Source organism: Triticum urartu, chromosome 7A (assembly GCF_056163025.1).
Source record: "Triticum urartu cultivar PI428250 chromosome 7A, HENAU_Tu73, whole genome shotgun sequence".
NCBI lineage: Eukaryota > Viridiplantae > Streptophyta > Magnoliopsida > Poales > Poaceae > Triticum > Triticum urartu.
Genome location: NC_141879.1, coordinates 258,408,473 through 258,420,905, shown reverse-complemented (window position 1 = coordinate 258,420,905; position 12,433 = coordinate 258,408,473). Strand labels below are relative to the sequence as shown.

Sequence of the window (12,433 nt, the reverse complement as noted above, 5' to 3'; positions counted from 1 at the left end):
TCCAGCCACTTATAAAATAATATTTCGGAGGTGCCGCGGGCGCGTGCAAGTGTGGTTGGACTCGGAATGGACAACAGACGGAACTGGGGAAACCCGGACGGATGCAGGTTTAGAAAACATGATGATGCAATGCACATGATGACATGATAAGATGCAACACGCAAGCAAAAGACATGACAACGACAGCGAATGACTGGAAGACACCTGGCACATCGGTCTCGGGGCGTCACAAAGGGTATGTAGATGCACTCCCCTCTCCCTCGTTGCTAGATGACTCCATGGATTGATCTTGGTGATGCGTAGAAAATTTTAAAATTCTGCTACGTTCCCCAACAGTCCGGCCAAAGAATATAGTCCGTGCCGGGGTTTCTGATCCACGGGCACCTATGGGACCGGCGGACCAGGTCCCTTTTGGTTCGGCGGGGGGCGGAGGTTGCGCAGAGAGCAGATCGAGGCGAAGCACGCGGGCGGTTGGTCGTGCGAGGAGTAAATCGAAGCGAAGCACGCGAGTGATTTACCCAGGTTCGGGCCGCACGGATGCGTAAAACCCTACTCCTGCTTTGTGGATTGGTATTGATTTCTAGCTCGGGAGCGAGACCGAGCGTGAGTGTGTGGGATTGCTGAACCCCTCTCTACGTTGCCCCGGGCCTCCTTTTATATGCTCAAGGGGTTACCGACATAGGGCAACGGAGGGCAAAAGTGGAAAAGGGTGCCGTGGGTAGGCACAGCTAGGTGTTGTAGTAGGCACAGCTAGCTGCTACAGTGTTATCATACCTAACCCTGACGGCAGGGGACAAGGGCATTAAATGCCCGTCTGTGTCGCCTAGACAGCACCGAAAGGGACCGCTAGGGACGCCACCGTCCTGCCACGATGGTTGTCTTGTCAGCGCCTGCGCGCCACCGCACGCCCCTAGCTGCACAGCCTCCTGCCACGTGCGCTTGGGAGGGGCCCCGGAGCGACACGTGAGTGGATGTGCTGGAGCGCGGGCGTGGAGTGGGGGCTTGCCGCGGCAAGCGCCTTGCCGCGGCCGTCGACTTGTCGCTTCCGGGAGCTTGTCGCTCACCGGGCCTTGTCGGGGCGCATAGCGCGCCGCGGCAAGTTCCTTGGAATGCCTTGGATGGCCTTCCCGGCAAGCGCCTCTTGCCGGGGCCTTGGGATGCTTCTGATGGCCTTCCCGGCAAGCTCCTCTTGCTGGGGTCTTGCCTTCTTCCCGGCAAGCTCCTCTTGCCGGGGTCTTGTCTTGAGTACTTTGTTCTTGAATGGTCTTCAAAGGGACCACGGAGGATCTTGGCGGTGACCTGGCAGGCCTTGCCGCGGGACGCTGCGACTGCCCGTGCACAAGTTCGGGGTACTAAGTGTACCCCTACTTTAGTACACCGACAGGAGCCCCCGGGCCTGGGCCAGACACGGTGTCGAGCGCTGTTGGGCCAGGCCCAAAACAGTGCACGGGCACGTGCGGCCTAGGTTACGCCGAATCTTCCTCCGCATCCACCAGGCCCTCCCCCCGAACGGCACGCGTTGAATGCGGCGTCATGGGAGAGGTCGTGGGGGTTCCTTTTCTCGAAATGTGGAACGTCTGCCCCCCCCCTCCCCCCTTTAAAAGCAGGGGAAACAGGGGCGGTTGGCTGATTCGCCCATTGCCGTTCCCAATCTCGGAAATCTCTGCCGCCCTCTCGCCTCCCCAAAGCAGAGAGAGAGAGCAGCGCTCCGCCCTCCACCGCCGCCAGCACCACCAACGCCGTCGACCCCCTTCACTGCTTCCGCCATGGCTCCAAAAGCCGACAGGGGGAAGACCGTGAAGACGACCGAGGCGCAGCGGCTCGCAGCGCTGCGGAAGACGCGGGCCATTATCCCCCCCAGGCTCGGCGCGAAGGAGCTGAGGGCGGACTATTCTCTGTTCTGGTCGGCGGAGACGCGCGCGCATCCGCGCACAAGGGTTCTCCCCGCCGCCGCCTGTAAGACTGCTCCAAATGGGTACGCCTTCTTCGCGTTGTTCTTCTATTGCGGGCTCTGCCCGCCCTTCTCGGATTTCTTCTGCGACATCATGAACACCTATGGATTCCATCTCCTCGACTTCAACCCCAACGCCGTTCTGACGATGGCAGTTTTCGCGCATCTCTGCGAAAACTTTGTCGGAGTTCTTCCCAACGTAGCCCTCTTCCGCCATTTCTTCACTCCTCGAGTAGAGAGAGGAGAGCCTCTATCCGGCGGGATCGCCTGGATCTCAAGGACCGGCAAGAAGGAGACCTACCTGGAGGGAGAGTTCCGCGGCAAGTGGGAGGAGTGGAGGGCTGATGGGTGCTGGATTGTCGAGGAGAGTCCGCAGCCTTTCACCGCCCGGCGCCAAACCCCGGTGGCGCGCGGCGACGACTGGAGCGACCTGGCCCTGGAGGACGACAGGCTGGGGATCGCCGTCACCAGGATCCTGCGCCTCCGGAATGCCGGGCTCACTGTCGGCGCGGTTGGCGTAGACTTCCTCCGCCGCCGCATCGCCCCCCTGCAAGAGCGGGGGAGGCCAACTTGGGAGTTCAAGAACGCGGCGGACATTATGAGGCTGCGGCCGGGCTTCAACTACAACTTCACAGTTCTGGGGCTCCATGCGATGCTGCAGGAGCTGTTCAGATATGACCCCCAGCATCTCGAGGTGTTCAGGTTGCCGGGGGGTGTCGTGCCTTTGTGCAACAACTCCGCGCTCGACCGCATCCGTGCAATGATGCCGGAATGCGACTCGCACGGGATTGTGCCAACTTGGCAGGAGCCTGCCGACGAGGTCGTGCAGCACTTCTTCGACAACTTGGTGGAAGTGGCGGTTCGTGCCGACGAGAAGGACGGCCTTACCCGCGACACCACCGACACGGAGATGGCGCGCATCGCCACCAGGCTGGAGGAGGCAACGGAAGCCATAGCCGCGGGCGAGTTTGTGTTCACCACCGCGGAAGCAGACGCGGTAGAAGTGGCGAGCTGTGGCGAGCAAGGGGAGCCTGCCGGCAAGGAGGGACTTGCCGGGCAAGACGCCGAGCCGGGCGAGCCTGCCAAAGATACGGGCAGCTCGCGGCAAATCGACTCCTCTTCCTCCTTGCCTCCGGACAGCCCACCAGAGGCAGAGCCCCCAACGCCGCCCAGAAGGCGTCTCCGCAAGGTTGGTGACGTGGCGGAGCGGCAAGCGGGTCAACAGTCACCACGCCGCGTGACGCGCTCGACCGCAGCAAACACCGTTGCCGCGGGAGCGCCTCATGCTACGACGGAACCTGGAGCGGGGTCCAGCCAGACCACCGCTTCGGCCCCTGCCGCTTCCCGTGCCGCGCCGACTGTCGGGGCAGGGTCTTCTCAGACCGCCACCACTGCTCCTGCTAAGCGGCCAAGGGAAGCTTCTCCTCCGCCTCCTTGCTCTGGGAGCGCGCCGGGCTTCGACTTCTCCGCGCTGAGCTCCAACGAGGAGGATGAAGAAGAGTAAGCTTCTCTTGCTGCACTCGCATTTCTTCGGTTTTTGCTGTTGTTCTTGTTTCTCAATTGCTTTTCCCTGAACCTGCTCCTTTTTAGGACTCTGGCCCAGAGAGCGGCAAAGAGAACTAAGGCCCCGGCGGTCATCATCGAGGACGTGCCCATTGCGACAGCAGGTGGCGCGCCTGAGACAACCTTGCCGACCTGGCGACTTTCCTCCATGGCAGCCCCCAGCGTAAGTGTGTGAACTATTTGCCACGGTGAGGCGCGCATGGGTACTTGTCTTTGCTGATATCTGCTTGTTGACTTGTGTAGGAGCAGAGCAGCCTCACCAGGAGTGTCCGGAGACAGTCCCCGGAATGCCATCTGCTTCAACTACGCCGCCCAGGGAAAATTCTCCGGCAAGAGATTCTCCGGCAGGGGGTGGCTCTCCGGCAAGGGGAAGCTCTCCGCCAAGGGACGGCACCAGCATCCCCCTAGCGGCGGAGACCATCGCCACCGAGCCCAGCGCAGGTAATCTTCTTGCTTCAAAACTTCCCTTGGATTCTTCTTCTTCTGATCTTTTTGAGTTTTTGGCTGGATCTTGTTTGACTCTTCTCCCCTTTGCCGGCCGTCAGATCCATCCGCTGCAGAGCAGATGGAGATAGAGGTCGCTGCCGACGAAGCTGTCGGTGCTGGAGACGCCGCCGGCACCGAGGCCGCCAAGGCTGGTGCCGCGGCAACTGGCAAGGAATCTGGCGATCGTACTGACGGCCCTGGGGCCGCAGGAGCGCCAGGCGCTACGCCGACCGCCGACCCATCCGCCGAAGCCGCAGCGCCAAGTACCGAGGAGTCCCAGCCGGGCGCTTACTTGAAGGCCGGCGAAGGCGTCTTCATCAACCTCCCCTGGGCGTCAAGATCCAGGGCGCCGGTCGAGGGGGAGGTCTTCGACGGGGAAGTGCTTGCCTCCGCGGGTCTGAAGCTGGTCGACGCGCCGAGCAGCAGCAGCAACGAGCCCGAAGAGGAGCGGCTGCTGCGCAGGTTGATGTCGCTCTACCGCGCGCGACAAGCCAAGATGGAATCCCGCGAGGCGCTTGTCGCGAAGGCGGGAGCAGACATTGAGAAGCGCGCAGACGAGCTCGGGGGTTTCCACCGGGAAGCTCTCCGATCCCTGGCGGAGGAGCGGGAGCAGCTCGCTGAAGCGAAGAAGGCCTTTCTCCTCGAGAAGGCCGAAGCCGAAGAGCTGCAGCGACTGGCCGCTGTGAAGCTAGCCGCGAAGGATGGCGAGCTGGCGCAGCGGAAGGTCAACCTCGACGCTCACGAGGAGGAGCTTGCCGCGCGCGAGGAGAAGCTTGGCGGAGCCCTTAAGCAAGCGGAGGACGCTGCCGCCGCTGCTGAGGCCGCCAAAAAGGTGCTGGAGATGAAGGTGGTGCAGCTGGAGGCTGACCGCAAAGCATATGGCGAAGAGCTCAGCGCCACCAAGGACTCCAACGCCGCCCTCGAGTCGAGGCTGGTCGCTTTGACCAAGGCGCTGGACGGCGCCAAGGAGCGGGAGGCGGCCCTGAAGAAGGAGATCGATGCCGACAAGGCGTTGCTGGAGAGTGCTGCCACCACCCAAAACACCTTTAGGGATACGGTGGAGCACTGGACGGAGAGCCTCGTGAACGCCGCCGGGGACATCGATAAGGAGCTGGCGCAGCTGGGGGTGGAGGACTTCGGGTACTCCTCTGACGAGAACCTCCAGCCTAGCGCCAAGCTCACTATGTTCTTCCAAGGCGTGGCGACGGCGCTCCAGCGGCTCCGGGATGAGATCCCGAAGCGGCTGGCCGACGAGTCGCGCGAGATCTGTGCGGGAGCCCTTCAGAAGGTGTTGATGAAGGTGGCCTTCCGCAATCCAGGCCTCCGCCTCCACAACGTCCTCAGATCCTTGCCGCCTGATATCGATCAGGAGGAGCTCAAGGCCCTTGTCGCACCCATTGTGGACAAGGTGAGCGGGATCAAGAGGGTTGAGGGCGACCGCGTCGACTAGGCCGCCGGCTTCCTTCTTTCCTTGTCGCTGCTAGCTATGTCATAGAAAACATTTATTAGAGCTGCGACAAGCTATTTTGTAATATAACTTTCTTCTGGGTAGCCATTGCAATGTTATTCCCTTTACTTGACTCCTCCCTTTGTATGTTTTTGCCCTATGCTTTTAGGGAACTTGCCGGTGCAGGCATCCGGACCGCGAGCGCTGGGTGCGGAACCGGCGGTGCCGCTACCAGCAAGAAACCTTGTCGCAGCCAGCTGCGGCTCACTTAAGTTGCTGAGCGGGGCTCGAAGCAAAGTAAGGGCGCAGCTAGTTAAGCAACTAGCCGCAGCTAACTTACGTTGTTGAGCAGGCTCAAAACAATGCAAGGGCGCGGCTAGTGTAGCAACTAGCCGCAGCTCACCTAATGTTGTTGAGCGAGCTCGAAACAACGCAAGGGCGCAGCCAGCTACGAGTTGGCTCCTCCGCGCACAGGTTTCCCATACAAAGTGCAGTCGTTCAAGGGAGATAACTTGAAATTTAAAAAATTTGGCTGCTCAAACTTTGGCAACTTAGCTTTTCTGTCGTTTGCTTCCCGGCAAGACGAAATTCTTGAACGACGCCTGGTCCATACCCTTTTCTTCTCCCTTCCCCCCCCCCCCCCCGGCAAACTTGTGGGCGGGGGAACCTTTCTTTCCTTGGAAGAACAGAAAGAAGAGAAAATAAAGATATAGAGCCTTGCGGCTCGTTATCACTCACCGTGGGGTTGGTGCTGCACAAATGTCAGATCATATATGCCAGAAAACAAAAAGCATAAAATCGACAAAATGTGCGGAGCACGCGAGCTCTGCTGCGCACGGGATCTGCGCCCGGCCTCGTACAAAGGATTACATGCAACAGCGGCAAGACTTTGTACAAGAGGTGGTTGCCGGAACGGGTTCCAACAACCACGCCTTACGGGTAAAACTTACGAAGATGCTCGATGCTCCAGGAATTACTCACTGGGATGCTATCTTCGGTCTCAAGGCGGATAGCGCCAGGCCCAGTGACTCGTTTCACCCGGTAAGGGCCTTCCCACTTCGGCGTCAACTTTGTGTGTTTTTACCCCACGCTTTTAGGGAACTTGCCGGCGCAGGCACCAGGGCCGCGAGCGCTGAGTGCGGAACGTCAGCAGGCTGCTGGCGGTGCCGCTACCGGCAAGAAACCTTGTCACAGCTAGCTGCAGCTCACTTAAGTTGCTGAGCGGGGCTCGAAGCAAAGTAAGGGCACGGCTAGTTAAGTAACTAGCCGCAGCTAACTTACGCTGTTGAGCAGGCTCGAAACAATGCAAGGGCGCGCCTAGTGTAGCAACTAGCCGCAGCTCACCTAATGTTGTTGAGCAAGCTCGAAACAACGCAAGGGCGCAGCCAGCTACGAGTTGGCTCCTCCGCGCACAGGCTTTCCACACAAAGGGCGGCCGCCCAGGGGAGATAACTCAAAAATCAGAGATCTGGTTGCTCAGGCTTCGGCAACTTATCTGTTCTGGGGGTGTTGACGTGCATGGTGGTCTTGGGCGCTCCAAGATCCAGCTCGATCTTGATCCAGCGAGTGCATGGTACCGTGAGTACCATGACGCTGCCGGTCCCGCGTCTCCTGAGATGGGCGCGGTGCATGCACGGACACCGAGGTCTTGGAGTGCGCCCGATCGTTGTGGGAGCCGGCCACGCCGCCGATGGGCAGCGCAGCCTTGCCCTGGGACCTGGCAGCACCGAGAGTTCCCTCGTCGATGCGTGCCCTTCCGCCGGCGCCTGCCCCACCATCCGTTTGCTCCGGCGGTGGGTGGCTCGGCGCGGACGGAGCAGCTGCCTCCGAAACTTTCTTCTTCGGTGGCATGTTGATGAAGATGGCGAAGATGGATGAAGAAGATGAAGATCTAGCCCGCGAGAACGCCGGATCTGGTTCACACAACTTCGACGCCCCCTACCTGGCGCTCCAGAGATGCCGGGGTTTCTGATCCACGGGCACCTATGGGACCGGCGGACCGGGTCCCTTTTGGTTCGGCGGGGGGCGGAGGTTGCGCAAAGAGCAGATCGAGGCGAAGCACGCGGGCGGTTGGTCGTGCGAGGAGTAAATCAATGAGAAGCACGCGAGCGATTTACCCAGGTTCGGGCCGCACGGATGCGTAAAACCCTACTCCTGCTTTGTGGATTGGTATTGATTTCTAGCTCAGGAGCGAGACCGAGCGTGAGTGTGTGGGATTGCTGAACCCCTCTCTACGTTGCCCCGGGCCTCCTTTTATATGCTCAAGGGGTTACCGACATAGGGCAACGGAGGGCAAAAGTGGAAAAGGGTGCCGTGGGTAGGCACAGCTAGGTGCTGTAGTAGGCACAGCTAGCTGCTACAGTGTTATCATACCTAACCCTGACGGCAGGGGACAAGGGCATTAAATGCCCGTCTGTGTCGCCTAGACAGCACCGAAAGGGACCGCTAGGGACGCCACCGTCTTGCCACGATGGTTGTCTTGTCAGCGCCTGCGCGCCACCGCACACCCCTAGCTGCACAGCCTCCTGCCACGTGCGCTTGGGAGGGGCCCCGGAGCGACACGTGAGTGGATGTGCTGGAGCGCGGGCGTGGAGTGGGGGCTTGCCGCGGCAAGCGCCTTGCCGCGGCCGTCGACTTGTCGCTTCCGGGAGCTTGTCGCTCACCGGGCCTTGTCGGGGCGCATAGCGCGCCACGGCAAGTTCCTTGGAATGCCTTGGATGGCCTTCCCGGCAAGCGCCTCTTGCCGGGGCCTTGGGATGCTTCTGATGGCCTTCCCGGCAAGCTCCTCTTGCCGGGGTCTTGCCTTCTTCCCGGCAAGCTCCTCTTGCCGGGGTCTTGTCTTGAGTACTTTGTTCTTGAATGGTCTTCAAAGGGACCACGGAGGATCTTGGCGGTGACCTGGCAGGCCTTGCCGCGGGACGCTACGACTGCCCGTGCACAAGTTCGGGGTACTAAGGGTACCCCTACTTTAGTACACCGACAGTCCGGCTATCCGGAGACCCCCTAATCCAGGACTCCCTCAAAGACGAAGGGGGCTCTACAGTGCTCCTGGTTTCCTTTCGTTTTGAACGATTACCCTGCGTAGAGGCCGCTCTCAAGGGAGTGCGGCTTGCCGAGCGCCGATCCTATGAAATAAAGTTTAGTATAATGGATAAGGTGCAAGTAGGGACCTCTTTTTGAGAAAGCTCTTTGAATAGTTACAATGGAGAAGGGGTAAAGGCGCGGGTAGTCGGCCGTAATAGCCACTTCCGAGCCATCAAGGCTCGCCTGATAAAATACTCCATCGCCGAACTCTATGTATATATCTGGATCCTCGCAAAAGCCAAGGTCTTCAGTGTGATTATGATCCTCTCACTGCGGGGCAGGACAGTGAACGTCCTCGATCATCTTCCTCCATGATTGTTTTAAAGACAACAAAAAACAATTTGGTTAGCATGCCTGGATAACAGTAAAGCAGCACTGATAATCAAAATCTTACCCATTCAATGGGATTGTCATGGAATAACCCTCTCGGCAGTTCAAGCGGAGGAAGTCTTCTTTTTTCCCCTTATATAGATCGGCCAGGATCATTGCCAATTCGGTCGGGGTGTCCAGACCCTTATTCCTATAACGAGATGCGTCGTCTTCTCCATTATAGCACCACAAAGGAGTTGCTCTGGACTGAGGGGGCTGGATACATCATTTTATTGCAATGGCCATGACTTCGATTATTGAGAGATCGAATGAGCTAGTAATCTGACCTTGCCGACCAACCTTTTTATCTCCGCACTGTATTCCTCCTTGGGGTTACGGGGACGCCAATTGAGGCATTTCTTCAAAGGCGCACTAGAAAATTCGGGGAGGCCGTGCCGAACTGGGTCTGTAAGTGGTACATCATCGATATAAAACCACTTCGAAGACCATTCAGGAGATATCTCTTTGGGAGTTCCAATAGGATAGCCTGATCCAGATATACGCCATAATTCGGCGCCGCCCACTCCAAATATAGAGCCCCCTCGATGGCGGGGGACGAGGCAAAATAACTTCCTCCATAGTTCGAAATGGGCCTCGCAACCCAGAAATAGTTCACAGAGAGCAACGAAACCTGAGATGTGTAGAATCAAACCAGGGGTAAGGTTGTGCAGCTGGATGCCGTAAAACTCCAACAGACCCCTGAGGAAGGGGTGGATCAGAAATCCTAAGCCCCGCAAGAGGAACGAAACAAAGCACACCCTCTCCTCCTTATTGGGGTTGGGGAAATTTTCAGCCAGTACACCGTTGCCAATCGAAGCCAATCCCGTTCGTACAGGGACTAGATCTGTGAGGGGGAGATATCCCTACGTCTGGAGTCGACTCAACTGTAGATGAGACACTGATCAGCTCTATCAACCACCCTCTTGAGGGCCATGGGGGCGCGAAGAAGAGCCTGGAGCGATGGCCATGTTTTTAAAGCTTTTTTGTGGCTAGTCTTGATGTTTTCCGCATGATGTGGATGGCACTTGGGGATCTAACCTCTTTATATAGGCGCCGTCCTCGTGTGGCCGAAGGTTTTCTTTTTGGTAAAAATTATTATGGACCGTTCACATTCACCCAACGTGTGGAAATCGAGGCGGCAGGGAAGGAGTCATAAAAACAAAGCAAGGAAGTCGGGTCCTGACTGTTATCCACCCGATGTACAATGAAGAACCAACCTTGCAAAAGCCAAAGACATAATCTGGATACTGCATCATCATTTGAAGGCCAGTTCAGGGGCTACTAAGGGAGTCCTAGATTAGGGGGTCTGAAAGCACAAGTGCTCCCTGGGTGATTTTGGTAATTAATGTCAACATATCTCTTGTTGGACTAATGCTTTCATCTAGTATGTTTTAGATAAGTTCAACAATGGAGTGGCATGGACTAGAGGATGTGGAACCCCTTTGAGATGATAAGGACAAAGGATTGGCTCAAGCTCAAAGCTCAGGACTCTACATTTTTCATTTTACTGATCCAAGATCACATTGAGTCCATAGGAAACCCAATACTATTAAGAGGGGATGAGGTGTTGCTTAATGGGTTGCTTGCTCAAAGTGCTTAGTGATATGCTCCAAAGCCCTCAACCACTTTCTCACATCCACATTTGACCCAAAACAAAAGTCAAACTCGGCCCCACCGAAACTTTCTATCCGGCGCCACCGAGTTCTCTTGACATAGCCACTGCCAGAAACCCTAATCAATTCGGTCTCACCGATGGGATCTCGGTCTCACCGAGATGGGCTTGCAAACTCTCTGTTGCCTATTGCATTAATTTCGGTCCCACCGAAATATGAAATCGGTCCCATCGAGTTTGCTTAGCCAACTCTCTGTTTAGCTTATTACCAAAATCGGTCCCACCGAGTTTGTGTAATCGGTCCAACCGAGATGAGGTTTTACCCTCACCCTAGCACATCGGTCCCACCGAGTTGATCATGTTGGTCCCACCGAAATGCCTAACGGTCACATTATGAACCAAATCAATCTGAACGAGTTTTATGATTCGGTCCCAACGAGTTTGGTGATTTGTGTGTAACGGTTAGATTTTGTGTGGAGGCTATATATACCCCTCCACCCACTTTTCATTGAGAGAGAGAGCCATCAGAATATTCCTACACTTCCAACATACATTTTTTGAGAGAGAACCACCTACACTTGTGTTGAGGTCAAGATATTCCATTCCAACCACATAAATCTTGATCTCTAGCCTTTCCCAAGTTGCTTTCCACTCAAATCATCTTTCTACCAAATCCTATCCTATGAGAGAGAGCTGAGTGTTGGGGAGACTATCATTTGAAGCACAAGAGCAAGGAGTTCATCATCAACACACCATCTATTACCTTTTGGAGAGTGGTGTCTCCTAGATTGGTTAGGTGTCACTTGGGAGCCTCCGTCAAGATTGTGGAGTTGAACCAAGGAGTTTGTACGGGCAAGGAGATCGCCTACTTCTTGAAGATCTACCCTAGTGGGGCAAGTCCTTCGTGGGCGATGGCCATGGTGGGATAGACAAGGTTGCTTCTTCATGGACCCTTCGTGGGTGGAGCCCTCCATGGACTCGCGCAACCATTACCCTTCGTGGGTTGAAGTCTCCATCAACGTGGATGTACGATAGCACCACCTATCAGAACCACGCCAAAAATCTCCGTGTCTCCAATTGCGTTTGCACCCTCCAATCCCATCCCTTTACATTCTTGCAACTTGCATGATTTACTTTCCGCTGCTCATATACTCTTATCATGCTTGCTTGATATGTATTGTGAATGTTTGAACTTGTGCTAAAACTCCACTTCAACTTAAAGAATTTAAAAATTGCAACTTTCCTTGCTAAGAGTCTATTCACCCCCCTCTAGACACCTCTTCTCGATCCTTTCAATTGGTATCAGAGCATTGGTCTCCATTGCCTTGGTTTAAACACCTTTGGAGGAAGATGGATGAGTCTATGTTGGTGAGTCTTAGACATAGAGTGCCTATACTTGATGGAGAGTACTTTCATGAGTGAAAAAAATGAGATTCTTGAGATTTCAATGAATATCATTTGACCAAGTACATTACTATTCCTTGTGCTCGCATTGTTGATCCTTTGCATCCCACACCGTATGAGGATCTTGACATGATTCGCAATCTTAGAACTATCAATCTTATCATGAAAGGATTGCCCAAAAATTTGATTGCTAGCTTACCTACTCTAGATTGTGCTTACACCATATGGAGATTTCTAGAGGAACGATTCCCAAATTATTCCTTGAAAAGTCTAGATGAGATTCTCCATAAGTCTATTCCCTTGAGTAAGATGAGTTCCAATGATCCCAAATTTGGTGACTGTTTATTTGAGCTTACAAATCTTACGAGTGCCAAAGGAGATGTTGGAATCATTAGCAATATCATTCCCGAAGTCATTAGAATTCATAGAGATGAACATTGTTACGGTCATACTTCTAATGAATCACTCTCTCTAGGAATTGATCCACCACATGACGATGTTGAACATGGATACTACA

The 12,433-nt window shown here is 55.7% G+C and overlaps 1 pseudogene; it reads left to right on the top strand.

Moving 5' to 3' along the window:
- Window positions 1–2,861: 2,861 nt before the first annotated feature.
- The window catches only part of LOC125518723 (uncharacterized), a 64,055-nt pseudogene continuing 54,483 nt past the window's right edge, over window positions 2,862–12,433 (top strand).